We start from the raw sequence: 13,506 nt of genomic DNA, 5'->3' as shown, positions 1-13,506 counted from the left end.
GAACATCCTGGGGTCGTGAAAGGAATCTACTATCCTGAGGTCTTTTCCGATTGGGATCACATCTCTGGTGGGTTACTAGTAGATTCCTTACTTCAGTCAGTCATCTGCAAGCAGCCAAGTTGCCACATAGTATTTTAATAACCAGGATAAACATGGTTTTATATGTTATAAATAGGCAATGATATTAACATTTAGCTTAATGTAATTCTGATTGCTGAGATGGCTAGTTTGTGTACAATAATTGGCTTCAATTGATAAAGCTATTTTTAAATGTTATATATATATATATATATATAATTTTTGTTAAGCTGTTTTTATATGGTACAAAAGCAAGTCTGTAGGGGAATTTAAACTCTGAGGTGGAAAGCTGGTGCAACTTGTGGGCTAACTGCCCAGGAGGTGTTGTGAGAGGCCCAGTCCATTGTAATGGCTGGACCTCATTTAAATTCAGCAGGCGAGCTGCCCACCGAAATGGTTCAACAGTTTGGGACAGTGAATATCGGTTGACCTGGAGGCCGCCAACCAGAACTCCGGTAAGTCATCGGGGGAGGTGGTCGGCTGGGTTTCACAAACGGAATGGCCGGAGCCCAGGGCGGCATTGGCCAAAACTTTCTTTGTGAGGCCCAGAGCAGCACTCAGATATATTTTTGTGCTTACCTTTCAGGGTTTGCACTTCTGCTCCGACTGCTTCTACTGAGTAGGGCACTTCGCTCAGTAAGTCATGGTCTCCGTATTTAAGGAAAGATATACTTGCATTGGAAGCTGTTCAGAGAAGGTTCACTCGGTTGATTCCAGAGATGAGGGGGTTGATTTATGAAAATAGGTTGAGTAAGTTGGGCCTATACTCATTGGCATTCAGAAGAATGAGAGGTGATCTTATCGAAACATATACGATAATGAGGGGGCTAGACAAGTTGGATGCAGAGAGGTTATCTCCACTCATAGGGGAAACTAAAACTAAGGGACATAGTCTCAGAATAAGGGGCAGCCCATTTCAAACTGAGATGAGGAGGAATTTCTTCTCTCAGAGGGTTGTAAATCTTTGGAATTCTCTGCCCCAGAGAGCTGTGGAGGCTGGGTCAGTGAATATATTTAAGGCGGAGATAGACAGATTTTTGAGCGATAAGGGAATAAAGCGTGATGTGGAGCGGGCAGGGAAGTGGAGCTGAGTCCATGATCAGATCAGCCATGATCTTATTAAATGGCGGAGCAGGCTCGAGGAACCAGGTGCTTCTGCTCCTATTTCTTATGTTCTTATGTTCTTAAAATGGCTTTTTAATTGATAGGACTCCGATTTGCTTGTATTTATGAGGCGACTACCCGAGCCAGGCAGATGCCTCAACCGCTCAGGACAACAGTGACATGAGAAAAGCTGCCGGGCAGAAACTGAGAGGAAAGTACCGCTTTCATTTTAACACCCATTCTACCCGTTTTCCTCCTTTGTGTGTTTTAAATTTAAATACAAAAGGTTTATTAATTTATGTTTTTAGCTGCAAAATAATTGCTGTTTGAGATATTAAATGAATCATCATGCTAATTGTAGATTGCTAACTACAGTACAAATTGCTAACTACAGAGAGCCCAATTTTCCTAAGCATCCAGTGTAAGTCGGGCAGAATGCAGTTTTATCGGTATGGAGCTGAATGAACCCTACATCCTTAAAGGATTACAGATGCATAAAGAGGCCACATATTCTTTCTTAATTTTGCCTCCTGAGATCTTTCCAACAAGTGTGAAAACTGTCTGGAAGCCAATATATGAGAGGAGGGCACCACATTTCAAGGGGAAGCCTTCAGCAATCTTGCTGCAGAAGTGCCTGTTTTCACCTCTTGGCTGTCATGTCAGCCACAGGATAAAGAAAGAAAGTTCCAGGAGGTGTCTAATTGCATGACTGCCAGCAGAGGACCTTGCTGCAGTGCCTGGAAAAGTTCAGTGACCTCACAAGGTCTGGTAGGGTAAGTGCATGCAGTGGAGTTATGCGGTGCAGTAACCTTGGAGTCATGCAATGCAGTGACTATTACTGCTGCATATTGTTGGCTCTTACCCAAACATTTTGTCACCATAGGGATGAATTTCGAGAGGGATTCTCCCATTCATCCACTGTAACATCGGCAGACGACCCACGGAAACCCTGGAAATAATGTTTACACTGTTTTTCTGAGCTTCTGGCAACTGGGGTAAGTCCTCCTATTTCACCATTTCCTACAAATCTCCTCCGGTATCTAGATGACCTGCTCCTCAAGTATAGAGAGGATGCAGCTTTGTTGGTTCTCCACCCACTTGCACCCTCTCCCTCTTGTTCCACTGAAGTTACGGCAGACGAACAGGAGAACTCCTGCAGAAATGTAACCCCCTATTTCTTTAGCTTCCACCTCCCAGCACTTCCTCTTCCCAGAATCACTATTTTCAGTAAAGATTTCAACGGTGGCATTCTTTGCCAATTGCTTTCATGTAAAGCACCTGAATAATGCATACTTCTATCATCCCAATACCTATGGATAGTACCCTGATGCAGCGGCTTTGGTAAATGGGATGCAACTGATGTCAACTGCTCAGTGCTTGCTGCTGCTTTTGTTGAAGAGAGCGCATAACAAGAGGGAGAGGATGCAAGCGGGTGGAGAACCAACAAAGCTGCATCCTCTCTATGCTTGATGAGCAGGTCATCTAGATACCGGAGGAGATTTGTAGGAAATGGTGAAATAGGAGGCCTTACCCCAGCTCAGAGTTAGTACCACACTTATCCTTACTTTAGTCCCTGACATATTGAGTCCCCACTTACTTAAACTGATGGTACTATAGACGTAGGCAGCATGTCACCAAGTTGTAATAAGGATATATTGATAACTCTTTCCTGATGTATCTGTAGGTATGGCAAAAGAAGCTATGGTGGCTATCAGTGACCAGAAGCAACTATACACCTTACAGCACTTGTTCTCATCCTGTCAAATGGGAGCATGTATACATCCACCTTGCAAGATTTATAAAGTGAGTTTGGAGACAGTATATTGGGTGAAACACGGACCACAATTGAACAGGAATGTGACCATAGGCAGCACATCATGCAGGTCATTGCCCAGTATCCTAGCAGCAGTCAAGATGCCTTTATTCTGCGGCAGTCCACTGTGCCAGCTGCATATCAGCCAAACCAAAGGATGGATACTGGGCGACAAGGGCTATCCGCTGACGACATGGCTCATGACTCCAGTTTGCAACCCACACACACACATACGCCTCATGCATACAATGAGCCATGCTGCCATAAGAAATCTGGTAGAGCACACCATTGGCATCCTGAAGCAACAATTCTGCTGCCTGGACCACTCTGGAGCAGCTGTACAGTTCTTGGCTGAGTGGATCTCATGATTCTTGATAGTCTGCTGCATGCTGCACAACATCGACATCCTGAGGGGACAGCCCTTGCCACCAGCTCTCAAGTGAGCAGCTGAAGAGGAGGAGAATGAGGAGGAGGAAAAGAAGGAGAAGAAAGAGGAATAGGAAGAGAGGGGCCTTCCTAGATAGCTTCGATCTGCCCGGGCTGTCCGTGAACAACTAATTTGAGTGCAATACCAATAACCTTAACCCCAATTCCCCATTCACCAGCAGTCCCATACTCCTTATCTTACATAAGAACATAAGAACATAAGAAATAGGAGCTGGAGTAGGCCATATGGCCCCTCGCGCCTGCTCCGCCATTTAATAAGATCATGGCTGATCTGATCATGGACTCGGGTCCACTTCCCTGCCTGCTCTCCATAACCCCTTATTCCCTTATCGTTTAAGAAACTGTCTATTTCTGTCTTAAATTTATTCAATGTCCCAGCTTCCATAGCTCTCTGAGGCAGCGAATTCCACAGATCCACAACCCTCTGAGAGAATAAATTTCTCCTCATCTCAGTTTTAAATGGGCGGCCCCTTATTCTAAGATTATGCCCTCTAGTTCTAGTCTCCCCTATCAGTGGAAACATCCTCTCTGCATCCACCTTGTCAAGCCCCCTCATAATCTTATACTTTTCGATAAAATCACCTCTCATTCTTCTGAATTCCAATGAGTAGAGGCCCAACCTACTCAACCTTTCCTCATAAATCAACTCCCTCATCTCCAGAATCAACCTAGTGAACCTTCTCTGAACTGCCTCCAAAGCAAATATATCCTTTCGTAAATATGGAAACCAAAACTGCATGCAGTATTCCACTTATGGACTCACCAATACCCTGTACAACTGTAGCAAGACTTCCCTACTTTTATACTCCATCCCCTTTGCAATAAAGGCCAAGATTCCATTGGCCTTCCTGATCACTTGCTATACCTGCATACTAACCTTTTGTGTTTCATAAACAAGTACTCCCAGGTCCCGCTGTACTGCAGCACTTTGCAATATTTCTCCATTTAAATAATAACTTGCTCTTTGATTTTTTTCTGCCAAAGTGCATGACCTCACACTTTCCAACATTATACTCCATCTGCCAAAACTTTGCCCACTCACTTAGCCTGTTTATGTCCTTTTGCAGATTTTTTGTGTCGTCCTCACACATTGTTTTTCCTCCCATCTTTGTATCATCAACAAACTTGGCTACGTTACACTCAGTCCCTTCCTCCAAGTCGTTAATATAGATTGTAAATAGTTGGGGTCCCAGCACTGATTCCTGTGGCACCCCACTGGTTACTGATTGCCAACCAGAGAATGAAGCATTTATCCCGACTCTCTGTTTTCTGTTCATTAGGCAATCCTCTAACCATGCTCTAATATATTACCTCCAACCCTGTTAACTTTTATCTTGTGCAGTAACCTCTTGTGTGGCACCTTCCCTCTGTTAATGACCAATACACCCTCCTCTTGGCCACAATCCAAAAATCAAAGCCAGCACAAAATAAACATTGCAAACAAAATTTATAAATGAAATCATGCCATATTCCATACACAATTAAACTAATCATTCTTGTGCATTCTCTTAATGCCTGTCTTCCCTGTGCTTTTGTCTATTCTAGTGCTCCTACGAAGTGCTACCGCAAGCAGCATGGCTGGTGGGAGGTTGCTGACTTTCAGTAGAGGAGACTGCAAGTGGCCTTGGAGGATGGCCTCAAGCAGCTCTGGGCCGAGAAGACCCAGCTTCAGCCTGCGCCATCTCAGCATGATCGACAGCAGTTAGGCCTACTGGTTGACAGGCAACAGCAATGGAGGAGTGGCGGGGTGGGAGCACGAATGCTTCATCCTGAGAGAGGACAGCAGATTCATGCTCCATGGAACCACTGCCACTCCCCTGGGGCAGCGCCTCAGCAATCCTAATAATCTGATGGAGGACAGAGTGCTGAACTGCTGTGACACCCTGCAAGCCCCTTTGAACACTGATACCCTCAGCCATGATGGCAGCACTCTAAGCTTGTGTGACAGCATGCTGAACTTGCATGACTTCAGTCTAAGCTTCCACTGCAGCACTCAGGCATTTTCTGGAAGTTGTTTGTGCTGCAATAGAAGGTGAGGCATCAGCCATTAGACGCTGCATCAGGTTTGGGTCCGCAAGTGTGTTCATCGAGTTGGCCACCATTTTCATGCTGGAAAGGATGGGCTCCAATCTCTGCGCAAAGACCTGTGCCAAGTTGGTGCTGGACTCCTCCATCCTCCTTGACATTGAACGCAGGTGATCTCTCAGGTTTCCCAATTCACCAAGCATTTTGTTGTCTATGCTTTCTTCTGTAGCCTGCCCCATTGAAGTCCTTACCTGAGTTCTCTACAGCAGAACTCATATGGGACCTTGCCCTCCCATGAGTTGCCCCATGCCCTGGCAGCAGCGAACTCATGCCCGAAGTTTCATCATGTGCAGATCCAGCCTCGAGTGTTCAATCAAGCGACGGTGGGTCTTCATCATCAATCTCTTCTTGGTGTTCCTCCACTGCCTGGCCAAGTTGGAGTTCTTGGCTACCTGAAAGGTAAAGTTATGGTGAGGGGAGGGGTGGGAAGTAAGAGGTGCATACTTACACCATCTGCAGCTAGTAATTAAGAAGAGATTGTGGGATGAGGGGGAAGTTGGATGTGAGAAGTAGGATTAGGTATTAGGATACCATCATCTTCAATGATTTCAGCCCCGCCACTGATCACGGGCTCAGCAATGGCTCTTCCGATAATGGTCAGCATCGTTTTCTGCATGGGGGTTAGGATATGCAGGTATGCCTTTCCCCCTACGGTTAGCTCCTGTTGTCTCCGATTATGTACCACCTTGTCCTGCAAGAGAGAGGGAGGTGTATTGTGACCGTCGTGCAATCTGCGGCTGTCATGGTGAAATAGCTGACAGTGTGTGCAAGCTGTGAAATGTGGGTATGAGGCTTGCAGGAGTACTAAAGGTGTGAGGGTGAGGTGCAGCATATGAATGTTAGGTATGAGTCCTGATTGATGGTGAGTGATGGAGGTGTGGTGAATTGAGAAGTAGCTGAGACTAGTGGTGCAGTTGGTAGTATATGACATTTTAAGAAGCATTCGCTGACCTTGACCACTCATGTCAGGCAATTGAACTACTTGCTGCACTATATCCAGGTCCTCGGGGTTAGGCTCCTGGCAGTGACCTCCTTGGCCTTCTGGCCCCCTACAGATACAGGACATCTCTCCTCCTTTCCACTTTCTCCACTAACACCTGCAGTGCAGCATTGGAAAAACCTGGAGCCAGCTCTCTCCCATGTTTTTTTTTAATTCGTTGCCAATCTTTCCAATTCTTTGTCAAATCACAAACGCCAGAGGTCACCTTGCACACATCAAGGATCACTCTGCGCCAATGCTCTTAGCCAAAAGGCCTAGAGCCACTGCACCGTTCCTGGAAGTACTGCAATACCAGGTTCGTGCCATGGAGGTGGATGGGTCAGGTCCCCCCCACACACACCGAGGTGGAGGTGTGAGGTGGCGGTGTGAGGTGGATGGGTCAAGTCAAGCCACCCACCTCCTATTTCCAAAAAGCATAGGAGAATCACCTTCCTGATCCAGGGAGAACCACATTGGGGTCATGGTTACTCCCCTGTCAGGTCAGTTACGCATGATCTTAGCCAAAAGGCCGAGAAGCCTCTCCCATGTTGTGCCAATTTTCACTGTTTCCAAGATCAGAATAACTTCCTGGACAACTCCCAGCACCTGCTCCAACCATAATGCACCTCCCCTTTAAGAGGTGGAGGCTAGCTTTAAGAAGTGCTAGGAAGTTAGAATGTTGGGACCCCTGCTGATGCATGCAGCCAATGAACAGTGCGGCAAGCACTGGCTGCACACAGAAATCATGCTAATTAGCAGGCAGCACGAAGAAGTCATTTCAAACAATGGACGCGGTTTAATCACGCATCGTGATCCCTGTGCACGTTATCAGGGCCTCTCCAATTTAGCCTCCAGTGCCTCTGACAATATACAGCACTCCCTCAGTACTGCATTGAAGTGTCAGCCTCGATTATGGGGTTCAATTTTCCCCAGTGATTTGCGCCGTTTTTTTGGCGCGTGCCGCTTTTTTTGGCAGAAGTTAAAAAATTAAAGTTTTCCCAATGAATGTGCACCAGTGTAACTCATTTAGTTACGATTTTTTTAGGTTAGTTTTTTTTTGCGTTATTGGGGGCAGAACCCGATGTCTGCAGCAGTTTTTCTCAATTATGTAAGTTTGTCTCCCAAGAAATTCTCCTAGGTATGGAGAATATCTAGAAGAATTTCTTGGGGGCAAACTTACATAATTGCGTTATGTAAGTTTCTTACATAAGAAACTTATAGGAATGGTCATTCCTGAAAAACCTTCTGGTGAGTTAAGAAAAACCAGCGGTCATTGAAAAATCGGCACGGAAAGACTGCATTGTTTTTCAGCGAAGTTTTGGAGGGAGCGAAGAACACTTAAATATACATAATAAAGATGACCTTTTTTTACATTAAAACGCAGTAAATGGACGTTTGATGGAATGCTGTGAGTTTTCATTTTTTTTAAAATGACAGGCCACCACCGAACGTCTACAAACAGAGCTCGAGAGTCGGAGCTTCGGCCGGCAGAGTCGGTCCCGCCCCCGGAAACAGGGGCTCGGCTTCAAAAGAAACCTGAGGGTGGGTGGGGGGCTGTTGAAGGCATATGGAAGGCATTAGAAGTCTGCACTACCCATCTAATCAAGCCCGGGTGGGTGGGGGGCTGTGGAAGGCATACAGAAGGCATCAGAAGCCTGCACTATGCATTAAATGTAGCCCGGATTGTTGCTGGGGGGGTGGATGGGGGCTGGAGGTGGGGGATTCCCGATCATTGTGCCTGCTCAGACCCCTGGGTGTGGTCCATACAGATCTTGTGGGGAGAGAGAACAAAGAACCTTGTCCTGTCTGCCTCCCATTTTGAGCTTCTGGCAAAGGTAAAATTTAATCATGGGGGCAATGCCATACCTGGTGCAAGCCTTCTGCAAGATGGTGCTGCAGAGGAGACAATTGATTCGACATCATCGCATGAGGAACCTCAGTGCACGTAGGGTGATAGGCAGGAGGCATTACTCACATCAGGTATATCGAGACGTTCGTACCTGCACCTGAGTGATGCAGACTGTCAGAAATTGTAACTGAGATCTGTGAGTTAGTAAAAGCAGACCTGCAACCTAGAAGCGACAGGAGGACTGCTTTGTCAGTTGAAGTGAACGTTATAGCTGCACATTCATTCTATCCATCTGGATCATTCCAAGCTACAACTGGGAATGTGTGCGCCATTTCTCAACATGCAACACATATCTGCATTTGGCAAGTGACTGCTGCACTATATGACCGGAGGATTGATTACATAAAGTTCCCCATGACTGCCCAGGCAATGCATAACAGGGCTGTGGGCAACTCAAGGATTGCTGGCTTCCCAAAGGTACAGGGCTGCATTGATTGCACCCACATCGCCTTGCAAGCACCTTTGGAGGATTCCGAGATGTACAGGAACAGAAAAGGCTTCCATTCCATTAATGTGCAGCTCATGTGTGACGACATGCATCGCATCATGTCAGTTGATGCAAGATACTCTGGGAGCACCCATGATGCATTCATCCTCCGTGAGAGCGTTATATCTACCGTGTTTCAGCAGCATGCAGAAGGGCAGAGCTGGCTACTGGGAGACAAAGGGTATGGCTTCGCCACCTGGCTCATGATGCCCCAAAACGTAACCCAGATGGAAGCTGACCAGGAATACAACATGTCACACATTGCGACGCGCAGCATAATAGAGAGGAACATTGACATCTTGAAACAGCATTTCTGATGCTTGGACCATTCCGGAGGCTGCTTGCAATACTCCCCTGACATTGTCATGTGTGTGCTGTTGTGTGCTGCATGCTGCATAACTTAGCCATCATGAGGCAGCAGCAGCTGGTAGTAGAAGACCCACCTGAGGTGAGAGTGACTGATGATAATGATGAGGAAGATGCAGATGATGATGATGAGGAGGACGATGAGGATGAAGAAGCCATGCAACTACCTGAACCCGGAGCACAACAGCCCCTTTAACAATTGCTCGAGCCTTGCGTCAGCAGCTCATACGTGAACGCTTTGCTGCCTGAAGGCTCAGCGGCAACTATTCCACATGGACCATGTTTACTGTTTGGACCTGTTCCATAATTTTGTGTTGTATTAATGAAACAAATGATGGAAATGATTCTTGTTTACTTCAAAAAGTTGTGTTAATAATGGAACAAATAATGGAAATGATTCAGTTATAATTTAAAATATATTTTATTCAAAAGTTTAACAAACATTTGTTTGTAGTTAACTTAACTTTAATAAAAATATTCTTGCATCAACCTTTAAAGTTTTTACTTAAGATCATTTACAAACTCTAAGATCACTTAAAAACTTTAAGATCACTTACTAATTTCTAAATTTACATAACATACAAAAAACTTTTAATTTGAGAACAGTTACAACAGTAACAACAATAATAACAACAACAGCAACAGCAAAGATAGGCTGCACCCATCTCGCCTCCACCTTATTCTAAGACCGCCCGCTGCACTTGGTCTTGTTGACTCCACCCCTGCCCGCAGGTGGTGGCACAGCGTTTCTCAGGTTAGTACCAAGCTTATTCTTTCGAACATCTTGGGTAATGTGCACTTCTTGATGAGGGTGGTGAGTTGGGGGGGCGGGGGGGGTGGCAGCTGGTAATGTGGAAGACCCAGCTTGGACCTCTTCAGAGACTGGTCTGGAGATTAGAGTGGGAGTGGCAGTTGATTCTGTCAATGGGTGCGGTGTCTGGGCGTGTTCCCTTATTGCAGCAGCTAGCTCCGACATTCCCTCCCTCATGTTCGCTGACAGTGTCTCACCTACCTGTGACATGCCCTTCCTCATGTTGAGCAAAAGTGTGTCAACTGCCTGCAACATTCCCTCCCTCATGTTCACTGACAGTGTTTGAAGTATCTGAAACATTCTCTCCCACATGTTCACTGACAGCGCATCAGCTACCTGCGACATTCCCTCCCTCATGTGCACCGACTTTGTTTCTGCTGACTGAAATATTCCCTCCCTCATGTTCCCGGACAGCGTTCCCATTTCTCGTGAAAGTGTTGTTACTTCTCCCGACAGTCCCGATACCTCATCACCCACCCCACTGATGGTGTCCAGGAGTGATCGGGTCAGGGCAATGCTCTCCACCATAATTGCCATCATGTGAACCACATCTGCTAGATCCTGCACCTCAGGAGAGCGCTGTCGAGCTCTCCTACTCCTCCTCACCTTGGGTGTGGTTCGCAGCATCCCACTGAGACCCGCAGCCTGGGACAGTGGGGCTTTGGTTGTGCCTTGCTGCATCCCACTGGGACCCGCAGCCTTGGATGGTGGTGCCCTGGGTGTGCCTTGCTGCATCCCATTGGGACCCGCAGCCTGAGACAGTGGGGCCCTGGGTGTGCCTCGCTGCACCCCACGGAAATCCCCAGCCTCGGACGATGGGAAACCATGGAATGTCCCACCATCACTCAAACCACTACTCAGAGAAGGGGCTAGCACCCCAATGGGCAGCACCTGCACCGTCTACAAAGTGAGTACAACAGTGGGGCCTTCAACCATTCCCTCCCCCTCCCCCTCACCCCCATGCTCTTGGTCTGGAAGGTGGGATTGGAAGATGTTCTCCTCTTCAGGCTCGTCCTCGTCTAAATCTTCTCCTGCATCGTCAGGGTTGGCCTCAAGATCTGAAAAATATAACAGAACACAGACAAATGGTTAGCAGCAGAGGAGAGGGCAGGGTGGGTGGCATGGGTAGGCTCACACAGTGCAGGCAGCAGGCTGATTTGAAGGACCACAATGAATGATGGCACATTGCAACAACCGAAGCATAGCTGAGGGAAACATCCCCATGAACTGAAGAATGGTTAGCCCACGCAGTACTTAAAATTTAGGAAAGCCAGACTATGGAATTTGCAGGACTTACCCTCTCCCTCGAATGTGGGCCCAGCTTGTGCAGTGGTGGTTGCTTTTCTCCAGGCAGGACCCATCAAAGCAGCAACCCTTTCTTCCAAGGGTGTCAGTGGCTGCAGATTTGCCGGGCCTCCTCCTGTTCGAGTTCTTTCCCTTTTGTTGTGTGCCACTTTCTACTGCAAAGGTGGAAATATAACTTTTTAGAGAGGGTGTCTTTCTGCTGGGCGGGATATATACAGATGGTTACATTTACAATTGCAATTCCATTGAAAAATGAAAATATTACATACACTAACTACTTGACCAAGGTACTGCCACTTTGTTTTGCACTGGCCTCCAGACCTCGAGGTGGTCACCATTGCACAGTAATCTTGTACAATTTGGTTCCAGCATTTCTTCATTTCTTTTGGTGAAACTTTTATGTGACCTCTGCTGGTGTCCAGCTCCTGCCATCTGCCCTCAATCACAATAACTAGTGTCTCCACTTCAAGCTGTAACAAATTCTTGGTCCTTGCACCGCATTGCATATTGTATTGCAGCTTCGATTTTTCCAATGATAATTAAAGTTCTCACACAGCACTCAAAGTTCTCACACACACAACTGGCTCTTTAAAAATGGCCAATTGCAGACCGGGAGCTGTACTGTGCATGCGCATCCATAGAAATCACGTCAAAAACGTCCTTTTTTTCCGCACTTGCGCAGAAGCAGCAGCATTGTTTTTTCATTGCAGACATCAGGCTCCACCTCCCAAGGTTACAGGACAGGCTGCAGGCGCCAATTTCCAAATCAGGGTACCTACTCCCAGGTACAGTCTGAAGTAGTGCATGATTATCAGTTTACCCAGGGATCTGATCTATTCTTTGCTCTTTGCACAGCTGAACCAAAACGGCTGTATTTCGTACTGGAATTGCAGTGTAGTTGTAAGGACTGCTAGAAGTTGCTCAGTGTGTACCATGACCTTCAAATCAGCTTTGGACTCCTTGGCATTTGAATCAATTGAATATGGCTGTTAAGTGAACAGAAATGGAAAGGTCAAAATAACAGAGAATCCTGAAATTTAGACATGCATTAGTTATATAAATCCTTGGAAATAAGAAACACTTAAAAACATGATTTAATGGCAGTTATTTGCAATACATTAATAAGAAAAATAAAGTTGTTTGATTTCAGCTTTTTCTTTCCAGTTTATGTCAGGCTCAATAAATTGTGATGATACATTTTCATAAAACGAGATAGGTGACTTCAGTCAAATGTGGATAATATGAATGCAGGTAGTAAAGAGGATGCCCACTGAACTTGTTAAAGAGGATCAAAAGAAAGAGATAAAGCTAGAAACAGTAATAATTCATCATGCTGTCTCCCTTCTGTTTTTATCTCTTGTAATTTCTGACTATCCCAAAACTTACTCTTCATGTTGCTTTTTCTGAGGTAGTTAATCATTTTCCTTCTCTTTTGTCTTCTACTATATTTCAAAGCTATTTTTTCAATGAAACTAAATATGCCACTGTCAATTTAAAAGTTTCTTTTTGGCAACTCTCTCCTTTATCCTCCTCTCCTCCTCAACTGAAGGCATTGAAATAGAAATTGGTTTAAGACCATTTTCGGGTGGAGAACGGGCACGCTTGGAGTCCCAGGAGGGGCTTTGAAATTGGAAATGGTGGGGAGGCAAATGTGAAAACATTGGAGGCAGGGAAGGGCTTCTACTTCTCCTGGCTCCATATGAAAGTTTTGGAAAACTGTGTATTAAGAAAAACTTTATTTTAGTTGGATGCAATGCTTGCCCTGCTCATCGCTGCCCAATTTCAGTGAGAGAACTTAAAACATAGTTTAGGCCCCTCATTTATAGATTTAAGTCCCAACATCTGATTTGGGCAGCTGTCATGCACATCTGAAAAATGGCACGACCCAATTTCAGGTCAGACTTTTTCAGACGCCCTTGCGGCCCAGGATGTTGGTTCCCTAAATTGGGCATCATTGCGTCTGTTTTACACCTGTAAAATGGGTGCACCGAGGTCCAATTTCTATCCCTTTGGGCCTGAAATTTCTGCAGGCCTGCTCTGCTCTGCCTCCAGACATGAGGCACACTAGGACTGCTAGCCACCATCCTGCCCTCATCCCAAAAGCCTAGAGTCAAGGTCATTT

The 13,506-nt window shown here is 46.0% G+C and overlaps 1 pseudogene; it reads right to left on the bottom strand.

Annotated features, from left to right (window-relative positions):
• Positions 1–6,845: 6,845 nt before the first annotated feature.
• LOC139279938 (U2 spliceosomal RNA) lies at positions 6,846–7,047 on the bottom strand (annotated as a pseudogene).
• Between the last annotated feature and the right edge of the window lie 6,459 nt (positions 7,048–13,506).

The sequence above is a fragment of the Pristiophorus japonicus genome, chromosome 1 (assembly GCF_044704955.1).
Source record: "Pristiophorus japonicus isolate sPriJap1 chromosome 1, sPriJap1.hap1, whole genome shotgun sequence".
NCBI classification, from domain to species: Eukaryota; Metazoa; Chordata; class Chondrichthyes; family Pristiophoridae; genus Pristiophorus; species Pristiophorus japonicus.
This window is presented reverse-complemented; position numbering and strand designations above follow the sequence as displayed.